At 37.4% G+C, this 2382-nt stretch overlaps 1 long non-coding RNA gene across 1 annotated transcript; it reads left to right on the plus strand.

Moving 5' to 3' along the window:
• The first annotated feature begins 1579 nt into the window (after window positions 1-1579).
• LOC145647769 (uncharacterized) lies at window positions 1580-2030 on the plus strand. Its single transcript, XR_014116382.1, has 3 exons — window positions 1580-1691; window positions 1802-1869; window positions 1998-2030. It is a non-coding gene; the product is annotated as an uncharacterized LOC145647769 (long non-coding RNA).
• The last annotated feature ends 352 nt before the right edge of the window (window positions 2031-2382 follow it).

The raw sequence follows: 2382 nt of genomic DNA on the forward strand, positions 1-2382 counted from the left end.
AAAAGGACAGCTAAAACAAGTCCAGGGTAAATATACATTTCATCCATTTTTATAGGGGTGTATTTGTGGTTAAAGTGGTCTTGTACTTTAAAAATACTTGACTGGGATTTATATTATGACTTAATCTTCTGGAAACAATCCATAATGTCACTGACCCTCATTTTGTCTTTCATGTTATTTCTAAAGTGTATAGTTGGACTATGACAGTATCAATAAACTGCCAGTGTAAAATTGTTTCCCAGCCACACTACTTCTTATACACCCAAAGTGACAGAAATGTCATGTTTTTGATTCATTGCTTAGTACTAGATGTGTTCCGTTGTCCAAATAACTATTTTATCTATTTTACCTCATAATGACATTTTTCTTAAAGAGTTATGCGTCCTAACTATGACCATCCACAAACAGTAAGTAGGAACTGTGTGAACTGAAACCTCAAACTACTGTGGTTGGGGAAATACTGTTTTGCACTGGCATTTTGATATCATAGTCAGCACATGTCAACATTTATGAAAAATACAAATTTGATGTAAAATGTATTACTTCACAAAATGACAGATATCCACTGTTTTTGACTTAGCATCTTGTACTAGATGTGCTCCCAGTTGTCCAAATACATATGTTTTACCTCAAAATTGTTATTTTTTATTAACTTTCAAGTCCAAAATCATGTGTCCTAAGGAAGTACCAGCATCAAACTATTTCTCAGTCACACTAGTTTGACTAAAGGCTTTATAACAAAATGACAGAAGTGATCTGTTTTTGACTCATCTCACCCAATATTAGATGTATTCCCAATTGTCCAAAGAAATGTTTTACCTGAAAATGGCATTTTTCTTCATGTGTCCTGACTATGACAGTCAATAAAGTGATAGTGCAAAACTGTATTTCCCAACCACAGAAGTCTAATTACAGGCTATACAACCACATTGACAGCTTTTTGGTCAACATACAAAACAAATTTAAAATATATATTTTAAATACTTCCAATACTTCATTGGGAATTTTATTTTGACATAATTTGATTTGTTTTGTGGCCGTATCACAATGCTCAAGAGGGATAATTCCATTGCATTAGTGCTAACTCTATAATATAACACCATTACTTGGAAAGTCAACACTTCATTATAAAAATTAGTTTTTAAATAAACTTTTAAACATGCGCTGATGAGCTTGTTCACCTGCCCCCCCCCTCAGGTACAATCACATGTCTACTAGTGTCACGAATGTAAACCATCCTGAATGTTCCTATACACATTTATAATGGGTCAGTACTGTAGCCAAACTTGCAAACACAAGTAGTACTAAAGCAGTACACCATCTTATGCTAACAAACACATGTTCCTCTCCAGGGATCTCAACAACAGAATTTACATCAAGATTTGATGGCAAAACAAGTGCAAAGGCTCCAGCTGACGCTTCCACTACTGACAGTGCAAAGACTCTGACTGACGGTAACATGCATTTACTGCATACTGCATGGTCTCCTAATATCTTAAAAAGCAATTAAAATGCATGCTGTGTAAAAACACAAACACGCACACAAATACACATAACATTTGTATAACGTTTGCCTACAGATGTCCAAAACCCTGCTGGTGATCTATTATATATTCTCATGACTACTGCTGTGGGAGCTGTCCTCCTCCTGCTGCTGGGTCTCGTGGGGGTCTTGTGCTGGAGATACAAAGGTACACACACACACACACACACACACACACACACGTACGTGCATGCATGCATGCATGCATGCATACAAGTTTACAAGTTGTGGGTCACACTGTCTGGTTTTCTAATGTAGTCCAGAGACATGGACAAACGAGGCTAAGAAAGGGGCAAACAGAAGAGAAGAGAGAGCAGGAGACACAGGTGAATGCTCACATACCATCCACTGTAACATAAGAAAAACAACCTCCGCATCATTACTGGCACATGTCCTTCAAGGTCAAATCTTCCATGGTGTGTGTGTGTGTGTGTGTGTGTGTGTGTGTTTACAGGATTGTTCTGCTGTGCTTTGTTCACCTGTTCAAATGAGTGCTATTTTGTATCTGAATAGTGTGGGGGGGGGGGGGTCAGATGATACAACACAATTAGTACAATACCATTCAAATAACGGATCACATACATCACGTACAGCACTTTTTTAATTTATTTATTTATTTTTTTTTAATAAGGAAAACCATCTTTGGGAAACAGGTTGTGAAGTTCAGGTTTTGTTGAAGCAGTAACAAATACCTGAGCAGAGGGTTTTATACAGATAGTGTGTGGGGTCCATGGTGAGTTTCTGATACAAAGCAGCTCTTGATGAACATTTTTGATGATGGCTGTTGTGATCTCCAGTTTGAAATCAGTGGAGATGGTGGTGTGTAGGAAGCTCAGACT

Source organism: Electrophorus electricus, chromosome 2 (assembly GCF_041902795.1).
Source record: "Electrophorus electricus isolate QZ-2024a chromosome 2, ASM4190279v1, whole genome shotgun sequence".
Classification (NCBI taxonomy): Eukaryota; Metazoa; Chordata; class Actinopteri; order Gymnotiformes; family Gymnotidae; genus Electrophorus; species Electrophorus electricus.